This window comes from Hylobates moloch, unplaced genomic scaffold (genome assembly GCF_009828535.3).
Source record: "Hylobates moloch isolate HMO894 unplaced genomic scaffold, HMol_V3 SCAFFOLD_8, whole genome shotgun sequence".
NCBI classification, from domain to species: Eukaryota; Metazoa; Chordata; class Mammalia; order Primates; family Hylobatidae; genus Hylobates; species Hylobates moloch.
The window spans coordinates 82,320,099-82,344,115 of record NW_026652283.1 but is presented as its reverse complement, the minus strand read 5'-3'; the positions used below and the strand labels follow the sequence as shown (position 1 = coordinate 82,344,115).

At 43.2% G+C, this 24,017-nt stretch overlaps 1 protein-coding gene across 4 annotated transcripts in view; it reads right to left on the bottom strand.

The window, feature by feature from the left end:
• The window catches only part of SETD2 (SET domain containing 2, histone lysine methyltransferase), a 149,966-nt gene that overhangs the window by 111,743 nt on the left and 14,206 nt on the right, over positions 1-24,017 (bottom strand). The window contains exon 1 of one of the 4 annotated variants that reach the window (XM_032161750.2): positions 412-770. The exons of the other annotated variants lie outside the window; for them this stretch is intronic. The gene's annotated coding sequence lies outside the window, so the exon portion shown is untranslated. Of the gene's footprint in view, positions 1-411; positions 771-24,017 lie in introns of those variants that run through there. 4 annotated transcript variants of the gene reach the window in all.

Below are 24,017 nucleotides of genomic sequence, written 5' to 3'. Positions count from 1 at the left end.
TCTACTAAAAGTACAAAATTAGCGGAGCATGGTGGTGCGTGCCTGTAATCCCAGCTACTCGGGAGGCTGAAAACCACTTGAACCTGAGAGGTGGAGGTTGCAGTGAGCCAAGGTCATGCCATTGCACTCCAGCCTGGGCAACAAGAACAAAACTCCGTCTCAAAAAAATAAAATAAAATAAAAAATGAAAAATAATTTTTAAAAGGAAGGCTAAGTTGGGAGGATTGCTTGAGCCTGGGAGACAGAAACTGCACTGAGCCAAGATCATGCCACTGCACTGTAATCTGAGCAATTGAGTGAAAACCTGCCTCTCTCTCACACACACACACACACACACACACACACACACACACACACACACAATAACATAGAATAATATGTGTAAAGTATCTACAAACAGTTCAATATTACCTGAATATAAGGTATAAGGCAGAAAGAGGCCAACAATAAGATGGAGTAGGAGGCAGTGGTCAGGTTTCTCATGAGAAGAATCATATTTCATCTTATGGATCAATGCTTCTCAATCGTTTTTGGTATCTGTTCAACAGTTCCAAAGGCAAAACTATTCCACATTACAGTGCATCTGCTCCATAACACAGTGTGCAGCTCTCTGGGTTATGTTCTAACAAAGGTAACCACACCGACTAACAGAAATCAAAAGCCACAAGTCTGGTGTACACTAGCACACCAAGGCATACTGAGGGACTGTCTACTTGGAGAAAAGGAAGCTACAAAAGGACATGACAGCGAGATTTGTATTTTCAGCTAGTCACTCACTGGGCTATGTGGCAAGACTGGAATACAACAATCTGTTTTCAATGTTCCTGAAAGGAAACATACAAAGCCCTTTTCCCCAAATGTAGGCCTAACTTCATCATAATTCATTCCATTCACCAGTGTCTGTGGTAGCCATACAAAACCAAGTTAATGACAGGGGGAGAGGGGGCAGTAAGCTGATAATACATGAATGAGATCTGAAGCAGTGCCAAAATTAACCATTTGTTTCTACTCCAAAACCACTAAAAACCTCATAAATGTGATGTTAGCACCACTGTACTTCATCAATTCTATGATGTACATTTTGCCCACAGGATGCATGCTATCAATGATATCATAGTTGTAACTGAAAATTTTTTTCACTTCTCAACGTTCATAAAATAATCATTTTCTTACAATCGATGGCATATTAGAACCTATGGTATATTCGATTTGATTTAAATTAGTACCATTTGAAATTTTTTCAAGAAGACAGAAGGTACCAGGAGATGTCCAACCACAGGCTTATCTGCATAGTACGCACACATACGAAATGCTAGAAATACAAAAGTGACCAGAACACTTTCTTAAGCCTCAGCAGTTCTATTTTGGACAGGCAGATGAAAAGAATAATCCTGATAAAATATGATGAAAATAGGCTCAGGTTATATTGTAAATCTGTGGAGTTGGGAGCGAAGGGGGCATAATGAAGGTCCATTTTAGAAATCAAAGAATTGTTTGACAGAAATGACAAGACAGGAGGGGGAAGTGTTTAAAAAAGAAAAGATAAGAAATGACATTTCTCAGAACTTGATAAAATAAAATGTTTATAATAAAAGAATATAAGCACAATCAAATTTGGAGGGAAATTTTCTCATCATTAAAAGCATTTAGTGTTAATAGATAAAAATCAAATTACAAACAAGCAAAAGGAAAAGTCCACAATCCAACTTTCCAGAGACAACTACTGTTAACTTTGATCTACAGAGCTTTCTGCACTCGTTTGTGCATGCACTTGGGTGTGGTTTTTAAACAGAGATCATTGTTTTTCTTTTTAAAACATTACAAGCCATTCTGCATCTTGCTTCCTTTCCTCATGATAGAGCTGGTGAGCAGACAAGTTGTTCAGATCACATAAAAAGTATGGAATCACCAAATTAGATTGAGGAAGTGATCTCAAGAGAAGGAGATACAGGCTGGGCGCGGTGGCTCACGCCTGTAATCCCAGCACTTTGGGAGGTCGAGGCGGGTGGATCACCTGAGATTAGGAGTTCAAGACCAGCCTGACCAACATGGTGAAACCCCATCTCTACAAAAATACAAAAATTAGCCAGGCATGATGGCAAGTGCCTGTAATCCCAGCTACTTGGGAGGCTGAGGCAGGAGAATCGCTTGAACCTAGGAGGCGGAGGTTGCAGTGAGATCACACCATTGCACCCCAGCCTGGGCGACAGAACGAGACTCCGCCTCAAAAAAAGAAGAAAGAGCCAGCCTTCCTTCCTTCCTCTTCTTTCCTTTTCTTTCTTTCTTTTTTTCCCTCTGTGGCCCGGGCTGGACTATAGTCCGCTCGCTGCAGACTCCCTGCCTCCGGCTCCCGTGATTCTCCTGCCTCGGCCTGCGGCCTGCCTGGGATTGCGGGAGCGCGCCTCCATCCCTGCCTGGTTTTTGTCCTTTGGCTGGAGGCGCGGTTTCGCCATGTTGGCCACACTGGTCTCCAGCTCCTGACCTCGAGTGGTCTGCCCGCCTCGGCCTCCCGAGGTGCCGGGACTGCAGACGGAGTCTCGCTCACTCGGTGCTCGGTGTTGCCCGGGCTGGAGTGCAGTGGCATGGTCTTGGCTCGCTGCAGCCTCCGCCTCCCAGCCGCCTGCCTTGGCCTCCCAGGGTGCTGGGATTGCAGACTCTGCCCGGCCGCCGCCCCGTCTGGGAGGTGGGGAGCGTCTCTGCCTGGCCGCCCATCGTCTGGGAAGAAGTGAGGAGCGCCTCTGCCCGGCCGCCCATCGTCTGGGATGTGAGGAGCACCTCTGCCCGGCCGCCCATCGTCTGGGATGTGAGGAGCGCCTCTGCCCGGCTGCCCCGTCTGGGAAGTGAGGAGCGCCTCTGCCCGGCCGCCCCATCTGGGATGTGGGGAGCACCTCCGCCCAGCCGCCCCGTCTGGGAGGTCTACCACGGAGGCCAGACGCAATGTGGGGGCTGGACATGGTGGCTCACGCCTGTAGCCCCAGCACTCTAGGAGGCCGGGGCGGGTTGATCACCTGAGGCTAGGAGTTCGAGACCAGCCTGGCCAACATGGCGAAACATATGAAAAATACAACAGACAAACCAACCAACCAACCCAGCAACAACAAAACAGGTCTACCCTGGAGTCATACTCTAATTTTTTCTATTTTCCTCCCTTTCTGATCCTTTATCCCACTTTCTTTTTCTTCCTCTTCCTTCTCCTTCTTCTTTGTCAAATAGAGGACTGAGTTATTATCATTGATCCATACAAAGTCCCTCTCTTATTTATTTTCTTTAATTCCCACCCCCCATTTCTATTCCCCGTCTTCCCATGTGCAACCTTCCTAATATGTTTGATATGCATCTTTTTGTTTGTATGTATTTTTAGAAAATGTTTATTGTTTTGTGTGCAAAAGAAAAAAATTTAATAAAAAAAGAGAAAAAAAGAAAAAATTGGTCTCTACTTTTCTGACATAATTAGTTGAAAGCTGGGGGAAGAGACAGGGTAAAAGACAAAGAAAATTCAAGCGTTAGGCAACAGAAATGGAAGTAGACTGTAATCCTCAATGTTGCTGCCCAAAGTTGGACATTACCAATTTATAATTGAGCTCATTATCCTATTTTTGTTGAAGGGACTAAGCCATCAGAGGCAACAACTAGTGAATTAATCTAGCAAGATTGGCGGGACAAGAGGGGTAGAAGGCAAGAAGTTGAGAGAACTGATTTCTCAAAAATATTAAAATAACTGACCTAAAGATCCCTAGATAACAGACAGGGAGTGAAATCTGAAGGAAGCTGATAAACTCAACAGGGTAGGGACAAGATATTCGGGGCTTCAAAGAGTGGATTTGGTGGAAACCAGGAAGAGAGGTAGAAGGGTCAATAAGGTGGAAGAACTGGAAATTATGGTCAGAGTATTATTTTAGAGTTGAAGTACATTTCCAGGAGAGTCTTCTTAGGTAGGAGACCTAGGTATGGCCAGGAAGAGTAGATTGCTGCAGCAATAAGAGGGCAGGACCTTTTTGAAGAAATTAATACAATTGGGAGACCACAATTAACAGCAAGAATTAGCTACAAATGTTTTTAACATAAGAACACTTGTTTTGGTAAATAATATCAAGAGCAAAGAAGAGAGTTTTTGAAGAAAGGTTGATGAAACAAGGGTATAGAAACAAGAAGTTAAGAGTATTAAACCTCCTGTACTCCCTACCATAAAAAATAAGGAGGCATGTGAAAACAAGTATTTAACTTCACAGGATGAGATCATGCTAGAATAGCATATTTCTTCTTTCAAAATACTACAGAGAAAAAAAAAGAATGTTAGCCAGTTATCTGTAAAAAAAAATAGTAAAGTGGGCAAATCTGCAGCTTGCTGATGGAATTATATTTAAAAAATCCATATCAACATGAAGATAAATCTCTATTAGGTCACATGGTATGTATGGAAAAAGACTTAGTTAAGAGTTTGTCATGGCAAGCTCAAGAAACCAAAGAATGACATGACTTAAAAAAAACCAACCAACCAATCTCTCAGGCTAGGACATTAGAAGTAAGGTTTACAAAGGGAAGCCCAATAAATGAGAGCAATTTGGCCCTATCAAGCGCATTCATACATATAAACAAGCTGGATAGTAAAGAAATCTATTCTGGATATCATGTCACACAAGAAATGGTTAAAGCTAAATAGAAGTATTTTTATCTACCTTAGAAGAAAAAAGATTTACAGGACCATAGTGGTTTATTTCAAACTATCAGAAAGCTTAGAAGATGAAATAATCTTATTTTGTGCAATTCTGAAAGTCAGAACTGTGACCAACAAGTAGAAGTTACAGAATGACAGTTTTTAGTTCGTTTTAATTTTTTTTTTTTTTTTTTGAGACGGAGTCTCGCTCTGTCGCCCAGGCTGGAGTGCAGTGGCGCGATCTCGGCTCACTGCAAGCTCCGTCTCCCAGGTTCACGCCATTCTCCTGCCTCAGCCTCCCAAGTAGCTGGGACTACAGGCGCCCACCACCACGCCCGGCTAATTTTTTGCATTTTCAGTAGAGATGGGGTTTCACTGTGTTAGCCAGGATGGTCTCAATCTCCTGACCTCGTGATCCACCTGCCTCGGCCTCCCAAAGTGCTGGGATTACAGGCATGAGCCACTGTGCCTGGCCAAATTAATTTTATTTGAAAAAGTACTATATGTAGCTGGGGGAAATTTTATAATACAAAGAGATATACAACTAAAAACAAATCACTCTCCCCAGAGCAACTATTGTTAAGTTTGCATATTCTTTTTTTTTTTATTTATTTTTTGAGATGGAGTCTCGCTCTGTCACCCAGGCTGCAGTATAGTGGCGTGATCTCGGCTCACTGCAACCTCCACCTCCTGGGTTCAAGCAATTCTCCTGCCTCAGCCTCGCGAGTAGCTGGGACTACAGGCGCGAGCCACCATGCTCAGCTAATGTTTGTATTTTTAGTAGAGACAGGGTTTCACCATGCTGGCCAGGCTGGTCTTGAACTCCTGACCTCGTGATCTGCCCACCTCAGCCTCCCAAAGTGCTGGGATTACGGACGTGAGCCACTGTGCCTGGCCTAGTTTGCATATTCTTATTTCGAAAACTTTGTGTGCATATATGAACATACACATATCTTTTTTTTTTTTTTTTTTTTTGAGACAGGATCTCATTCTATCCTCCAGGCTGGAGTCCAGTGGCGCAATCTTGGCTCACTGATGCCTCAACCTTCCAAACTCAAGTGATTTTTCTGCCTCAGCCTCCTGAGTAGCTGGGACTACAGGTGTGAGCCACCGCACCGGGCTAATATTTTTTGAGACGAAGTCTACTACAAAACTACAAAAACTAGCCAGGTGTGGTGGTACATGCCTATAGTCTCAGCTACTTGGGAGGCTGAGGCAGGAGGATCCCTTGAGCCCAGGAGGTGGAAGTTACAGTGAGCAGAGATTGTGCCACTGCACTCCAGCCTAGAAGATAGAGGGAGACTCTGTCTCAAACAAAAACAAAACTAGATGTGTCACTGTACAGGATACTTAAGCTTCCTTGACATCAAAAATGTTTAAGAATTTGGATAAGAACTTAAGATAAGACAAAGAGTATTCCTGTCCTCAAGGTGGACAGCCAAAAATGAGGTCCTAGGTCTCACTCCAGACCTTCTACTGAATTTCGTAACTACAAATCAGAAATAGCTTTTTACTTTATCTTGATTTTAATAAGCAAAGACTTCAAAAATTCACTCTTACCTAAAGATTTCTTACTAAAACTAAAATACAGTGTTTCTTACACTTGAGTGTAGTATAGGCCTCATTTAAAGAAAAAAACTGTCAGACATATAAGAATAGATCACAGTTCAAGAATTCTGACAGAAAACAAAAATTAGCCTATTAAAATTTATTTCATTTGAAAACTGTCATTGCAGAGAATTTTAAACTTAAAACTTGTCAAAATAATTTTTAAGGTCTGTAGGTTAAAAAATAATATTGTATCAACATTAATTTCCTGAATTTGATCATTGTAACCTTGTTTTTAGGAAATACGCATTTGAGGATATAGGAGTAAAGAGGCATTGTGTCTGCAAATTTCCAGCATTCCAGGAAAAAAGTAATGATGTGTACATACATGTCTATAAAGAAAGAATGACAAAACAATGTGGTAAAATGTTCTTATCTCGAGAATCTGGGTGAAGGGTATATAGGAAATCTCTGTGTTTTAAAAAATATATTTTAATATATATTTTTTGTAGAGACAGGGGTCTATGTGGTCCAGGTTGGTCTCGAACTCCTGAGCTCAAACGATCCTCCCGCCTTAGCCTCCCAAAGTGCTGGGATTACAGGCATGAGCAACTGTACCCAGTGGAAATCTCTATTTTTTAAACCATTCTGTAATTATTTTTTAAACTTAAAGATAATCAAATATGAAAAGCTGTTAAAAATTCTCACAGAATCCCCAACCCTTAAGAATATGTGGGCCAGGCGTGGTGGCTCACTTTGGGAGGTCGTGGCAGGCAGATCACATGAGTCCAGGAGTTGGAGACCAGCCTGGCCAACATGGTGAAACCTCATCTCTACTAAAAACACAAAAATTAGCCAGGCGTGGTGGCACATGCCTGTAATCTCAGCTACTCAGGAGGCTGAGGCATGAGAATCGCTTGAACCCGGGAGGCAGAGGTTGCAGTCAGCCAACAACACGCCACTGCACTCCAGTCTGGGCCACAGAGCAAGACCCTGTCTCAAAAAAAAAAAAAAAGAGTATGTGGACCCTCGGAAATCCTAGAGCCTCAGCCGGAAAAACATTACCTCAAATCTTCCTAAATTTATATTCTGGTAAGCACTGATAAAAATAAGCTACATAAAAACTAGACTCTGGAGTATGAGATTATAGGGGTAACGATATTGTGAAGAGAAAACTCAAAGACAGGAAAACTGATAACAAAAGAAAGGAAGCCACCAATTACAAACCAAAGAGTATTTCATAATATTGCTTTTAACATATCCTAGCTCAGAGGTAGGATAGCAGTACTCTTAACTTCCTAGAAGAAAGGTGCTTGTTGTCCCCTGCCCAAAGCAAGACAGAAACAGAAATATTGGCAGGGAACTCTTCTCAATTACTAAGTGATTACCTTCACCATTAGGAAATGAGGAATTTCACTGCTTCTGCTGCCCCATCCTACACTATACCTCATGTTTTGTTTTAATTTTAGGTTTCTAAATCCTTGATCTGCTTCCCAGCAAGTACAGGTGGAAGCATTTGTTGTGGGGGGAAAAAGTTTAGAATGAATGAGTTGAAGTCATGCATGTTTTGACATTTACACATTTAAGCACCTATGGCGTTATATATTCAAGAGTTAAACTTCCTCCAATCTTCAGTGATCTAGAAATATGCATCAGGCAGAAGTCTTTAAAATTAAAACTTTTATCACAAAAGGTCACATCTACCTAGCTCTCTGCTTGGACTATGGTCATACACATTTGCAAACCTCACACTGAGCCAATCCTTCTGTAGGCTAGAGTTTTGGTAGGGAATAGATGTCCTAGCTAACTACCAAGAGTGACCTGGGCTTATGGCAAATGTGAAAACTGCATCAGAACATATCTCAGTAGCACACAACCATGCTGATGCACTGCTCAATGACTTTTTTTTTTTTTTTCTTGAGACGGAGTCTTGCTCTGTCGCCCAGGCTGGAGTGCAGTGGCGCAATCTCGGCTCACTGCAAGCTCCGCCTCCCGGGTTCACACCATTCTCCTGCCTCAGCCTCTCCGAGTAGCTGGGACTACAGGTGCCCGCCACCACGCCCGGCTAATTTTTTGTATTTTTAGTAGAGACGGGGTTTCACCGTGGTCTCGATCTCCTGACCTCGTGATCTGCCCGCCTCGGCCTCCCAAAGTGCTGGGATTACAAGTGTGAGCCACCGTGCCCGGCCGCTCAATGACTTTTTTTGAGACAGAGTCTCACTCTGGTGCCTAGACTGGAGTGCAGTGGCACGATCTTGGCTCACTGCAATGTCCGCCTCCCGAGTTCAAGTGATTCTCCTCCCTCAGCCACTGGAGTAGCTGGGATTACAGGCATGTGCCACCACGCATGGCTGATTTTTGTATTTTTAGTAGAGACAGGGTTTCACCATGTTGGCCAGGCTGGTCTCGAATTCCTGACCTCTAGTGATCAACCCACCTTGGTCTCCCAAAGTGCTGGGATTACAGGTGTAAGCCACCGCACCCGGCCTGAATGACATTTTAGAAAGGCAACACTTAACTATAAGTATCACTTCTCATATCAATCAGAGGCTATTTGTTCAATAATTACTTAAGAATCCACCTTGTAAAAGCAGTGCTAGGTCTGTAAAGGTAAAATGTCAGTTCACAGTCTCTACCCCACCAGGAATTTTATACTTACTTGAAGTAACATGGCACAGAGGTACATCAAATAACTATAATACAAGGTAACAAATAATAATTGCCATGAGTAGAAAAGCCTAGTAAGGTCCTTTCTTTTAAGCTTCACTTTTGGGCTCACCTGGTCTCAATTTTTCTGATTCTCTATGAAAACACTCCTTTAGTATTTATTACTTTGCTTGTTAGGTGGCTTTTTAAATTTGAGACAGGACCTGGCTGTCACCCAGGCTGGAGGCAGTGGCACAATCTTGGCTCACTGCAACCTCTGCCTCCCGGGCTCAAGCGATCCTCCCACTTCAGCCTCCTGAGTAGCTGGGACTAGAGACACACGCCACTTATGTCCAGCTAATTTTTATATTTTTTGTAGAGACAGGGTTTCACCATGTTGCCCAGGCTGGTCTCAGAACTCCTAAGCTCAAACAATCTGTCCGCCTTGGCCTCCCAAGTGTTGGGATTACAGGCATGAGCCAGTACAGGCATGCCTGGCCTAGGGGTGGCAATTTAATACAGAAAAAAAAATCAAACTTTGATACCTAGGTCAGAACCCTATCCCTGCCATTTACTAACTCTATGGCTTGTGCCACTCTGTTCCCTTACTCTCCCAGATGCCTATTTCACACATTTCCCTACCCCAAATCTCTATCACCATGATCTCCATGACCACTCTCAATTGATGATCTCACCACTTTGCTCAGTGTCCTATCCTCTTGCCTCAAGGACTTCCATTTTCTACTTATTTCCTCTCCTCTATCATCAGTCTCTCTCTCTCTCCTCTCTATTCATTCTCATTAGCCAAACAGCTTTTAATAAGTTACTAGACCAGCATCTTAAAGCTAGTGATCAATTTCTTTCCTAGGCTTTCACAGACCACATTCTTCAGTTTTTCCTACCCTCCTCACTGCTACTCCTCCTTAATCTCATTTGTTGGCTCCTTCCACCCATCCAGCTAATAGGGACTTCCTTTTTGGGTACTACTTGGATACCTCCTATTTATCTCAAATATAGCATGGTCAAAATTGAACTGATGACGATTATCCCATATACCTAATTCAGTCCTCCCCCAAGTTGTTCCTATGACAGTAATACTACCATCTACCCAATTGCTCAGATCAAAGCCTCATTTGTCCTTAATTTTTCTCTCTCCACTCACAGCCCACTCCACATACCTGCTTATCCTCTTTCTGACCTTACCTCTTTCCATAGTCCCTCCTCCTCATTCTCTAGGTTTTAGCCACATTAGCTTTCTCTCTGTCCCTCATACATTCCAAGATAATTTCTGGCTCAAAGCCCTTTCACCTGCTGTTCCTTCTTGGAATACCATTCCCTCCAGATCTTCACCAGACTGCTGCTTCTCGATAATAAAATGACACCTCACACAGCCATAAAAATGAATGAAATCATGTCCTTTGCAGCAACATGTATGGAGCTGGAGGCCATTATCCTTAGTGAACTAACTCAGAAACAAAAGACCAAATACTAAATGTTCTCACTTGTAAGTGGGAGCTAAACAATGGGTACACATGGACATAAAGAAGGAAATAATTAACACTTGGGGCTCCAAAAGATAGGGCAGTGGGTTGAAAAATTACCTAACGGGGGCCGGGTGCTGCGGCTCACGCTTGTAATCCCAGCACTTTGGGAGGCCAAGATAGGTGGATCACCTGAGGTCAGGAGCTCCAGACCAGCCTGGCCAACATGCCAAAACCCTGTCTCTACCAAAAATACAAAAATTAGCTGGGCATGATGGCCGGTGCCTGTAATCCCACCTACTTGGGAGGCTGAGGCAGAAGAATCACTTGAACCCGGGAGGCAGAGGTTGCAGTGAGCCGAGATGACGCCACTGCACTCCAGCCTGGGCAACAGAGCGAGAATCCATCTAAAAATAAAAAAAAAAAAAAGATTACCTAGTGAGTACAATGTTCACTACTATTTGGGTAATGGGCACACTAGAAGCCCAGTCCCCACCAACATGCAACATACACATGTAACAAACATGCACATGTACCCCTTGAATCTAAAATAATTTTTTTAAAAAGATGACACCTCAAATGTTATTTCCTTTGAGATTCTCCCGTCATTCTATATTATAGTAACTTATTTTATTCCTAGCACTTATTATTATTATTATTATTTTTTTGAGATGGGGTCTCACTCTGTCACCAGGCTGGATTGCAGTGGCGTGATCTCGACTCACTGCAAACTCTGCTTCCTGGGTTCAAGCGATTCTCCTGCCTCAGCCTCCCGAGTAGCTGGGACTACAGGCATGCACCACCACACCCAGCTAATTTTTGTATTTTTAGTAGAGACGGGGTTTCACCATGTAGGCCAGGATGGTCTCAATCTCTTGACCTTGTGATCCACCCACCTCAGCCACCCAAAGTGCTGGGATTACAGGCGTGAGCCACCACGCCCGGCGAAATACAAGCTTCTTTAGGACAGAGATTTGGTTTTATCTTGTTTACAGCTGCATTTAACTGCCAAAAGCACCACTTAGAAGACAGGGAGCACTCAATAAATATTTGACATTATAATCACTTTTTTTTTTCTGAGACAGAACCTTGCTGTCGCCCAGGCTGGAGTGCAATAATGCGATATTGGCTCACTGCAACCTCTGCTTCCCAGGTTCAAGCAATTCTCCTGCCTCATTCTCCCAAGTAACTGAGATTACAGGCACCCGCCACCACGCCCAGCTAATTTTATTTATTTTTAGTAGAGATGGGGTTTTGCCAAGTTGACCAGGCTGGTCTCGAACTCCTGACCTCCGGTGATCCACCCGCCTCAGTCTCCCAAAGTACTGGGATTACAGTATTATCACTTTCTTTTTTCTCTTTTTTTCTTTTTTTTTTTGAGACGGAGTCTCACTCTGTCGCCCAGGCTGGAGTGCAGTGGCGCGATCTCGGCTCACTGCAAGCTCCGTCTCCCAGGTTCACACTATTCTCCTGCCTCAGCCTCCGGAGTAGCTGGGACTACAGGCGCCCGCCACCACACCCAGCTAATTTTTTGTATTTTTTTAGTAGAGACGGGGTTTCACCATGTTAGCCAGGATGGTCTCGATCTCCTGACCTCGTGATCCACCTGCCTCAGCCTCCCAAAGTGCTGGGATTACAGGCATGAGCCGCCGCGCCCGGCCCACTTTCTTTTTTTTTGAAACCAAGTCTCACTCTGTCGCCCAGGCTGGAGTACAGTGGCACGATCTCAGCTCACTGCAACCTCCACCTCCTAGGTTCAAGCAAATCTCCTGCCTCAGCCTCCCGTGTAGCTGGGATTACAGGTGTTAGCCACCATGCCTGGCTAATTATTATTATTATTATTATTAGATTTTGAGATGAAATTTCACTCTTGTTGCCCAGGCTGAAGTGCAATGACGCGATCTCGGCTCACCACAACCTCTGCCTCCCAGGTTCAAGTGATTCTCCTGCCTCAGCCTCCCGATTAGCTGGGATTACAGGCATGTACCATCAAGCCCGGCTAATTTTGTATATTTAGTAGAGATGAGGTTTCTCCATGTTGGTCAGGCTGGTCTTGAACACCCAAACTCTGGTGATTCACCCACCTTGGCCTCCCAAAGTGCTGGGATTACAGGCGTGAGCCACCGCGCCCAGCCAAGCCTGGCTAATTTTTGTATTTTTAATAGAGACGGGGTTTCACCATGTTGGCCAGGCTGGTCTCAAATTCCTGGTCTCAAGTGATCTGCCCACCTCAGCCTCTCAAATTGCTGGGATTATCATTTTCCTACCTAGTTAAGCTTGCTTTTACACTACTCCCCAGAAGGAATCTCAATAGCTATGGTGGTCTCTTTTAAGTTCTAGATCAGTCTTGTTCAACGTCTTTCTTTCTTTCTTTTCTTTTTTTGACAGGGTCTTGCTCTGTTACCCACTGTCACCCAGAGTCTAGGCTGGAGTGTAGTGGCACAATCATAGCTCATTGCAGCCTCAAACTCCTGGGTTCATGCGATCCTCCCTCCCAAGTCTCCTCAGCTGGCTAATTTTTTTTAACTTTTTATAGAGACAGGGGCTCACTTATCTTGCCCAAGCTCTCAAATTATTTTTCATATTGCTCGTTTTACCACCTTCCTCCCTCTCAGCCTCCACACCACACACATACCACATCACCCCCATATCTACCTTAATCCACTCAGGGACCATTAAAGCCTTTCCTTCCTTTGACAATTATCTGCATGTCTACTAGGTACTCAGCACTATTATGCCTTTTCCTATCCTTTTCTTACCTTTCCAGATATTACTACTAAACTCAACTCCTACAGCATATACTTTAAAATCTGACAATCACATACAGCCTTGACTTGTATTTATTGTTCTTCTCTCCCCATATAGAGTTTAAATTTCAAAGAGACAAAGGCAACATCTTGTCCTTATTATATAATCTCCCCTGGGCCTAACATTCCCGTTCCTATCATATGTTCTCGTTACTTTTTGAATCAAAGAAACTCCTTAACAACTGTACTAGTTTTTAGCTTCCTCACTTCAAGCAATTCTTAAAGGAAAAGAGGGAGGAAACATCTCAAAACTGACAGGTAGAAAAAGCAAGATATATAGGCCATAAAATTTATGAAATTTGCCGCATTCTCATCTAAGAACAAGGACACGTGAAGACAAGTGAACTAAAAAAAAAAAAAACACTGATGAAAAATATGTTATTTATGTGGTCAATAAAGCTATGAGTGATACACTACTTTATCAAAGACATTGAAATTTCAGGTAAAGCACTTTGGAATAAGTATGCTAACCTGAACTAGCGTGACTAGACTTGATATACAAGCACTCCTTCTCACTTGTTTAAGTCCACATCTTCAACTAGTATAGTATCTCAAACATACAGAGAATCCTACTGATCAATGTATACCGACTAAATCTAGAAAAAAATAACTTGATCATACTTACCAACTATTCTTACACCCCAAAAATAGCTGAAACTTTCTTTTAATGTGGAATTACTATACAAGTGAGTAAAGGTAACTTATTTTCTTTAAAAAAGTCACTTCTAACAAGAAGTGACTTTGTTAACAAAGCTAATTTCAAATGTGTCACTACAGAATTCTAATCAGTGAGGAAAGGTTAAGACTATAATCCCAAATGTTAACAATTGTATTTATGCCGGAAATGTTTCTCTACTTGTCTGCCAAATAGATACACAAGAATACCTACGTAAAGTGTATGATATTCACCTGTTAAAGCCATCTGCTTTTTTGAAAACCCGTAAGTTGGAACGTCGGGTGACCTAACCTGAACATTTTAGAGCCCAGTGTTGAAGATTATTGTATTCAATTGAATTCCAGTAATTTTATTCATTACTCTGAGTTAATCTTTTCAATTATCCATTTGTTTTCCTCATTAGCAAAAAGTGAGAGAGGAAAACCCCCAATACCAAATAAGCCTCAAAAGATAAACATGCATAAATGCTGAAATTCATCTTTAGTACAAGCTAATGAATCACAGAGAAAGAGTTGACTGGCTGGGTGCGGTGGCTCACGCCTGTAATCTCAGCACTTTGGGAGGCCAAGGTGGGTGGATCACTTGAGGTCAGGAGTTCAAGACCAGCCTGGCCAACATGGTGAAACCCTGTCTCTACTAAAAATACAAAAATTAGCCAGGCATGGTGGCAGTCACCTATAATCCCGGCTACTCGGGAGGCTGAGGCACAAGAATTACTTGAATCCCAGTGGGGTGGAGGTTGTAGTGAACTGAGATTGCACCATTGCACTCCAGCCTGGGTGACAGGGCGAGACTCTGTCTCAAATAAAAAAAAAAAATTAAAATTAAAAATTCTAAATATCGAATACGAAGAAAGATATAAGTTTCTGAGGGAGATGGCTTGTTATAATTAGACTATTATAATTAGACTGTAGACTCTAAGCTCTTGGTTAATATTTTTTTTTGTGAGACAGGATCTCACTGCCCTCACCCAGGCTGGAGTGCAGTGGCATGATCTTGGTTCACTGCAACCTCACACCCCCCACCCTCGCCCCATTCTAGTGATCCTCCCACCTCAGCCTCCCACGTAGCTAGGATTATAGGCACACACCACCATGCCTGGCTAATTTTTGAATTTTTAGTAGGGACGGGGTTTCACCATGTTGCCCAGGCTGGTCTCAAACTCCTGGGCTCAAGCGATCTGCCTGCCTCAGCCTCCCAAAGTGCTGGGATTACAAGTGTGAGCCACCGCACCCGGTTGGTTAATGTTTAAACTGTACCTATCCTGTATTGTACCAGACTAAGTACTTATATCAGCCTTCCTGTCCTACTCTTGCTTAACCACATTAAATGAGAATACAAAAACAGCTCTTTCAAGTTACAGCCTTTCATGCAAATTAGCTCTGAAAAACCCACCTTCTAAATAAAAACACGAAAATAAAACCTGTGATGTGATTAAATGGAAAGACATGAGAAAGACAAGGTCTCTCTTTTTATACATATTTCAGATCTCTTTCCATCATAAATAACTGCTTACTTTCATGTTAATACTAAAAATGCTTCTGAAAATAATTTTATTATTTCATGTTTCACAAGTTTTCTTTTGTTATAAAGAAAAAATAAAAAATATGTGTGGGCTGCTTTCTATTTTAGTAACATAGCAAGTACAACAATTTAAAAAGTTTCTAGCATGTTACCACCCGACCAAAATCAAAACACATTAAAAAACAATTCAGTACTCTTATGGAACAAAAGCTTAAATGCAATAAAAATAGCCATCGTTTATGTTCTGGTTTTGGTAAAGAGTTTAAGCTTTTTTTTTAATTGTAATTAATGTTTGAGGTATAGAAGGAAAAGGTTTCAAGTCAACTAACACAACTACAAGTAGGGTAAAAGCTATCCATACCTTAAGAAAAACACTTGAAACACATATTCTTACAAGGCAAAGCCAAATGATAACGTAGGATGATTGTGAATTACAATGCACTGAATGCACCACTATCCATAATTTCATACAGAAAAAGGTTAAAATAAACTGCAAAAGGCTATCTGTGTGCTAATAAAAGGTTGTAACAGTGACTGAATAACCCTGGTACATCCGTTCAATGTGGTAGTATGCAGCTCCAAAAAGTTCTAATTACGAACTTTGATCTAAAAGATCATAATAATGGGCTGGACATGGTCGCTCCCCCACCTGTAATCCCAGCACTTTGGGAGGCTGAGGCAGTAGGGTTGTTTGAGGCTAGGGGTTCAAGACCATCCTGAGCAACATAGTAAGACCTCGCCTCTACAAAAAATAAGCAAAATTAGCCAGGTGTGATGGTGTGCGCCTGTGGTCCCAGCTACTTGGGAGGCTGAGGTAAGAAGACTGCTTGAGCCCCAGAGGCCAACGGTGCAGTGAGATGACATGGCGCCACTGCACTCCAGCCTGGGTGACAGAGCAAGAATCTAACTCTAAGTTAATTAATTAAATTAAAATAAAAGGTCATAATGAAGATCCCTGTATACTGCTCCGGAATGTACTGTTAAGGAAAAAAAGCAAGAAACAAAACAGTAAATTTAGTATGCTACCTTGTGGCTTTGTGGTGGGGAGAGGTGGGGAAGGGGAATACCATATATACATTGTCTTTTTTTTTTTTTTTTTGAGATGGAGTTTTGCTCTTGTCGGCCAGGCTGGAGTGCAATGGCGCAATCTCGCTCACTGCAACCTCCACCTCCTGGGTTCAAGCAATTCTCCTGCCTCAGCCTTCTGAGTAGCTGGGATTACAGGAGCCTGCCACCACGCCCAACTGATTTTTTGTATTTTTAGCAGAGACGGGGTTTCACCATGTTGGCCAGGCTGGTCTTTAACTCCTGACCTCAGGTGATCTGCCCCACCTCAGCCTCCCAAAGTGCTGGGATTACAGGCATGAGCCACCACGCCTGGCTCATTGGCTTATTATTTTCTTTTTTTTTTGGAGACGGAGTCTCGCTCTTTCACCCAGGCTGGAGTGCAGTGGCGCGATCTCGGCTCACTGCAGGCTCCGCCCCCCGGGGTTCACGCCATTCTCCTGCCTCAGCCTCCCGAGTAGCTGGGACTACAGGCGCCTGCCGCCGCACCCGGCTAATTTTTTGTATTTTTAGTAGAGACGGGGTTTCACCGTGTTAGCCAGGATGGTCTCGATCTCCCGACCTCGTGATCCGCCCGTCTTGGCCTCCCAAAGTGCTGGGATTACAGGCGTGAGCCACAGCGCCCGGCCGGCTTATTATTTTCAAAATGGAAAAATGAAAGTTGGGGCTGGGCATGGTAGGTCACACCTGTAATCCCAGCACTTTGGGAGGCTGATGCAGGAGGATCACTTGAGCCCAAGGAGCTCAAGACTAGTCTGGGCAACATAGTGAGAGCCCATTTCTACAAAAAAATTTAAAAATTAGCCAGGTGTGGTGGTGCATGCCTGTAGTCCCAGGTACTCAGCAGGATGAGACAGGACCACTGCTTGAGCGCAGGACGTCAAGGATGCAGTGAGCTACGATCTCACCACTGCATTCCACCCTGAGCAACAGAGCAAGACTCCATCTCAAAAAACAAAACAAAAAAACTTTATTGGGGAAAAAATCTTAACAAAATTAGACATAAAATTGTTCTGTGTTCAAGAAGGAGAGAAATAGTAATATTCCGAATATTTAAATCCACTTTCCACCTATCTGTAATCTTTTAGGATAAGGCACTACAGTGCTAAATTTTCATTTTCTGCAAAAGTTATCTTTTGTGCTCTTAAGGTAAACAGAAAAATAAGAGTATTTTTGAACATCATTTTGCAGATTAGAATTGCTATCTAGTCTACTGATCTTTTTAATTTCTGTAAGTTGCTCATTATTAAACACTAACAGTATATAACTGTATATTCATATAATAAAGCTAGTTGATCTATAAAACAAACTTTTATCAGAACTTTATCCCATTGGTTTTATATCTCAAATGTCAAGTTACATTACACCAGAACTTTTTTTTTTTTTTTTTTTTTGGGACGGAGTCTCACTGTCACCCAGGCTGGAGTGCAGTGGCACGATCTCGGCTCACTGCAACCTCCACCTCCCGGGTTCACGCCACTCTCCTGCCTCAGCCTCCCGAGTAGCTGGGACTACAGGCACCCACCACCACACTCGGCTAATTTTTTGTACTTTTAGTAGAGACGGGGTTTCACCATGTTAGCCAGGATGGTCTCGATCTCCTGACCTCGTGATCTGCCCGCCTCGGCCTCCCAAAGTGCTGGGATTACAGGCATGAGCCACCGCGCCCAGCCACATTACACCAGAACTTAAGAAAATGCAGTTGTCCCACAGCTCTAGCTGTCAAGTTTCTAGCCACTTAATCAGAGACAAAACTTAAGTGCCATAAACAGCTCACTTGAGGAGGCCAAATCTTATGCTCTATGACAAAGAACTACTCCAAGCTGACAAAGTAAATGTACACCTCACAGAAACAACACAGGGCAAAATATCAGAAGCCAGGTGCAGTGACTCACACCTATAATCCCAACATTTTGGGAGGCCAAGGCGGGAGGATCACTTAAGCCCCAGGAGTTCAAGACCAGCCTGGGCAACACTGTGAGACCCTGTCTCTAAAAAAATTATAAAAATAAATAAGTCCGGCCAGGTGTGGTGGCTCATGCCTGTAATCCCAGCACTTTGGGAGGCCAAGGCAGGCGAATCACGAGGTCAAGAGATCGAGACCATCCTGGCCAACGTGGTGAAACCCCATCTCTGCTAAAAATACAAAAATTAGCTAGGCGTGGTGGTGCATGCCTATAGTCCCAGTCTCAGCCACTCGGGAGACTGAGGCAGGAGAATCGCTTGAACCAGGGAGTCGGAGGTTGCAGTGAGCCGAGATTGCACCACTGCACTCCAGCCTGGTGACAGAGCGAGACTCCACTCCAGCCTGGTGACAGAGCGAGACTCCGTCTCAAAAAAAAAAAAAAAAAATAAGTAAGTCCAGAAAAAGAAATAAGGCCAGGCACGGTAGCTCACAACTGTAATCCCAGCACTTTGGGAGGTCAAGGCGGGTGGATCACTTGAGGCCAGTAGTTCATGCCAATGTGGTTAAAACCCTATGTCTACAAAAAATACAAAAATTAGCTGGGCACACACCTGTGATCCCAGCTACTCAGGAGGCTGAGGTACAAGAATCGCTTGAACCCAGGAGGCTGAGGCTGCAGTGAGCTGGGATCACACCACTGCACTCCAGCCTGGGCAACAAGTGAGACTGTCTCAAAAACAATCAATCAATCAAACAAACAATAAATAAATATTTTAAAAATAACAGAATATGGCTTGGAATTAAATAGTAGACAATATTATATCCAAAAGTCAAAGTACGCAGCTGGTTTTCATGCCAACATCTACAGAGGTGAGAACACTGAAAAAATCAAAACTGACAATGTGTAAACATAAATAGAATGACGAAAAAAAACTGCAGGTTGAGTAACCCTTATTGAAAACACTTGGGACAGTAACTATGTCCAACTTTTTCAGATTCTGGAATATCTGCATATACACGATACCTTGGGGCCAGATTATCTTGGACCCAAGTCTACACACCAAATTTGTTTATGTTTCATATACCCCTTATACACATGGCCTGAAGGTAATTTTACACAATATTTTTTAATAATTTTGGGACATGGAATAAACTGTGTTGTATGCCTGTGTTTTGTTTTTGTTTTTAAGAGACAGGGTCTTGCTTTGTTACCCAGGCTGGAGCAAGTACAGTAGAACAATCCCAGCTCGCTGCAGCCTTGAACTCCTAGATTCAAATGATCCTCCTACCTCAGGCTCCTGAAGAGCTGGGACTACCGGTGCATGCCACCACGCCCGGCTTGGCTGTGTTTTGACTGCAGCCCCTCACATGAGGTCATGTGTAAAATTTCCCACTGTGGCATCATGTCAGCATTAAAAAAGTTTCAACTTTTGGAGCATTTCAGATTTCACATTTTTGGATTCAGCTGAGACCTGTATACAGTTTAAGAACTATATAACCTAAAAGGAACTATGCAGCTGAACAGGTGTGGTGGCTCATGCCTGTAGTCTCAGCACTTTGGGAGGCCTCCAACAGGAGGACTGCTTAAGGCCAGGAATTTGAGACTGGCCTGGACAACATAGCGAGGCTCTGTCTCTATAAAAAGTAAAAAATTAGCTGGGTATAGTGGTTTACATCTATAGTCCCAGATACTCAAGAGGCTGAGGCAGGAGGATCAGTTGAGCCCAGGAGTCTAAGGCTGCAGTGAGCTATGATGGTGCCACTGCACTTCAGCCTGGGTGACAGAGCGATATCCTGTCTCAAAAAAAAAAAAAAAAAAAGCTATACAGCCAAAATTGTCTGCTATGGTCTTTCTAGTGCCTCTGTCCAGAAGGCATATCCCACTTGCTCTTATCTCCCATCCTGTACTCTCAAAATGTCAGCTGGAGAGGTACCACCTACAGTACAATATATAAGAGCAAAAGCTCTTATATTCAGTCAACCTGAATTTGAATACTGACTCCAAAGTTTTTTAACCTAAGTTACTAAAAGAAATGGAGGCCAAAGAAGCCAGCTATAAAACTGAAATAGTACTATAATTACTTTAAAAAGAGAATGAGTGTCTATTTAAAATCCTTCATATAGCCGGGTGTGGTGGCTCACGCCTGTAATCCTCACACTTTGGGAGGCCGAGGCAGGCGGATCACCTGAGGTCAGGAGTTCGAGACCAGCCTGGCCAACATGGCGAAACCCCGTCTCTACTAAAAATACAAAAATTAACCAGTCATAATGGCAGGCACCTCTAATACCAGCTACTCGGGAGGCTGAGGCAGGAGAATCGCTTGAATCCAGAGGCGGAGGTTGCAGTAAGTCGAGGTCATGCCACTACTCTCCAACCTGGGCGACGCAGTGAGACTCCGTCTAAAAAAAAAAAAAAAAAATTCCTTCATATAGGCCAGGCATGATGGCACATGCCTATAATCCCAGCATTCTGGGAGGCCAAGGCGAGATGACTGCTTGAAGCAAGGAGTTCAAAACCAACCTGGGCAACATGGAGAGACCTTGTCTCTACAAAATAATTTTAAAATTATCCAGGTATACTGGTGTTTGCCTGTGGTCCCAGCTGCTTGGGAGGCTGAGGCAGGAGAATCACTTGAGAGTCCAGCAAATCAAAACTTCAGTGAGCCAGGTTTGCATTACTAGTCCACTCTAGGTAACAAAGTGAGACCCTGTCTTCAAAAAAATTCCTTCACATAGTGCCTGGCAGAGAGTTTACACTCAATAAATGAGAGCTGTAACATATTTGTTTTTGTTTGTTTGAGACAGGGTCTCACTCTGTTGCCCAGGCTGAAGTGCAGTGGCGCAATCTCGGCTCATTGCAACCTCTGCCTCCCGGGTTCAAGCAATTCTCCTGCCTCAGCCTCCCAAGTAGCTGGGATTATAGGCACTCGCCACCACACCAGCTAATTTTTTTTGTATTTTTAGTAGAGACAGGGTTTCACCATGTTGGCCAGGCTGGTCTCGAATTCCTGACCTCAGGTGATCTTCCCTCCTCAGTCTCCCAAAGTGCTGGGATTACAGGCGTGAGCCACCGAGTCTAGCCAATGCATGTCTTTTTTTTTTTTTTTTTTTGAGACACAGTCTCACCCTGTCGCCCAGGATGGAGTGCAGTGACGTGATGTCGGCTCACTACAACCTCTGCCTCCTCGGTTCAAAGGATTCTCCTGCCTCAGCCTCCCAACTAGCTGGGACTACAGGCATGCACCACCACGCCCAGCTAATTGTTGTATTTTTAGTAGAGACAGGGTTTCACCAGGCTGGTCTCGAACTCCTGACGTCAGGTGATCCACCTGCCTCGGCCTCCCAAAGTGCTGGGATTACAGGTGTGAGCCACCGTGCCCGGCCAGCATGTCATTTTTTAAGATAGTTTCTAGGCCGGGCGCGGTGGCTCATTCCTGTAATCCCAGCACTCTGGGAGGCCGAGACGGGCAGATCACGGTCAGGAGATCGAGACCATCCTGGCTAACATGGTGAAACCCTGTCTCTACTAAAAATACAAAAAAAAATTAACTGGGCAAGGTGGTGGGCGCCTGTAGCCCCAGCTATTTGGGAGGCTGAAGCAGAATGGCATGAACCCGGGAGGCGGAGCTTGCAGTGAACAAACACCACTGCACGCCAGCCTGGGCGACAGAGCAAGGCTCCGTCTCAAAAAAAAAAAAAAAAAAAAAAGATATTTTCTTTCAGCTCCTACACTTTCTGCACTCTTGTTCATAAAGGTATGCTTAGAACCCTCTTACAAAATTAAAGTATTATACTCATTGGTGGGCTAAAAATATATTTTAGTAAACCTAGGCTTCAACTATAACATAACCAAACTGAAACTTGTTTTTTTGGTTGTGTTTTTTGTTGTTATTATTGTTGTTGTTGTTTTTGATAAAGCGTCTCGCTCCGTCACCCAGGCTGGATTGCAGTGGCGTGATCTCAGCTCACTGCAACCTCTGCCTCCTGGGTTCAAACAATTCTCCTGCCTCCGCATCCCAAAGTAGTTGGGATTACAGGCACCCACCGCCACGCGGGGCTAATTTTTATATTTTTAGTAGAGACAGGGTTTCGCCATGTTGCCCGGGCTGGTCCCAAACTCCTGACCGCAGGGGATCCACCCACCTCAGCCTCCCAAAGTGCTCGGATTATAGGCATGAGCCACTGTGCCTGGCCTTGAAACTTTATTGAAACAGAACAATGTTACTCCCCTCAAACTTTCTTTTAATGAAGACAAAAAATACAAAAACTAACAGGGAAATTTCAAAGTACAATCTGTGTTCAAGTGTTCTCCAATTTTTTATACCTTCTTTCTACCTCTATACTATTCTAAAATGAGCATGGGTTTTTAAATGAACTTCAAATAAATGCACATTTCTGAATCAGACAATCATTAATTAGGGTCTTAAATTAATGATATTTGACTTAGAACTGAGGTTAGAATAATAAAAACCCCATTTTCCAGTAGGAAAAACTTTATAGACATCCAATCAACTTACATACAAGTTTCCTTTTTAAAAGCGGCCATAGGCCAGGCATGGTGGCTCACGCCTGTAATCCCAGCACTTTGGGAGGCCGAGGCGGGCGGATCACTATATGGAATAATGGTGAATGAAGGCTTGAGTTTCATATGGGATTAAGCTCATTTTCAATGAAGATTTCAGACTACTTAAGGCACCAGGACAGACAAACAGGCAGATCTGAATGGTCCCCATATCCAGCTTACCTTTTGCTGAATGATATTCATACTCTTAATCCTCCAGCATATACATTTGCAAAGTCAGAGGAAAGAACCAACTCAAATACAGAATCACCTGCACCCTCCAAATTGAACAATTATAAGTACATCAAGGTCAATTCTGAAGACCTTTAGGAAAACAAGTAACTCAATACAGAAATCCAGTTGTTTATGAATGGCAGCTATCCTAAATGTTATTCCTTAACATCATTAAAAAGTCAATTTTGGACAAACTGGTAAATGAATATTACCCAAGTTCTGATATGCCACTAAACTAGCTAGTGAGCACAACCTATACTTATTTGGACTTCCTTTTCTTCCCTTTATAAAATTAGAGGCACTAGCTCCCCTGCCCTTTTAAAATCACAGTCATGGCAAGTCACAATGAGCAAGCTAAAGGGGGAAAAAAAAAGTTGGGAGCCACAGAAATGAGGAATTATTAGATACAGTAAAAGGACTCCCTAAACTAGACACCTCTTATAGCACTCAGCAATTTACACTCGGTTAAAAACTGAAGGGGACACGGGCATAGGGTTAATCCTCTCTCTGTATCCTCCCCCATAATGTGGCCCTAGAACATCCTCTACCATCTGCCTACTCCATTTTTGCCTAAGTCCTACTCTTCAAGGCTAAGTTCAGGTATTCTTCTGGGCTGCCCTCCCTGATTGCCCACCTGATCCCCATCCCAGTCGAAGTCAGATATCCCTGCCATAGCACATTGTGCTTACTTCTGTATCCTTATCACAGGTCTGGCATTCAACAAATGTTAGCTGAATAAATTGTCAAGAGTTCAAGAGTTCAATCTCAGCTAGTTGTTCTAAACATTAGGTTAAAAGGCTCGATATAATGAAAAGAGTTTAAATATAACGTTTTTAATTGCCTCATACAGTTAGAAACTGACAGACTTAGAAAACTGAATTTTTTTGTATGCTAGGTATAAAAAGTATCAGCTAC